The following is a 229-nucleotide window of genomic DNA, read 5'->3' on the forward strand; positions in this document are numbered from 1 at the left end:
AAAAAAGCCTCTACTCACTGCAGGAGCAGGGGCTATGGGGGCTCCTGGACCTCCTGGCAGAGCCCCCCACACACAACGGGGGGCTGCTGGGGCTGTCACCTGGCCCTGCTCTGTGGGGGGGCCCCAGTGACACCTGACGGCAGCTAGAACGGCTGGTGAGTGCTGGGAGGGTTGGGTTCTTTTTCTTGCGGGGATGCTGGGGTGGAGGGGTAGTGAGCAGGGGGGCTGG

Source organism: Alligator sinensis, unplaced genomic scaffold, assembly GCF_000455745.1.
Source record: "Alligator sinensis unplaced genomic scaffold, ASM45574v1 scaffold1414_1, whole genome shotgun sequence".
Lineage (NCBI taxonomy): Eukaryota > Metazoa > Chordata > Crocodylia > Alligatoridae > Alligator > Alligator sinensis.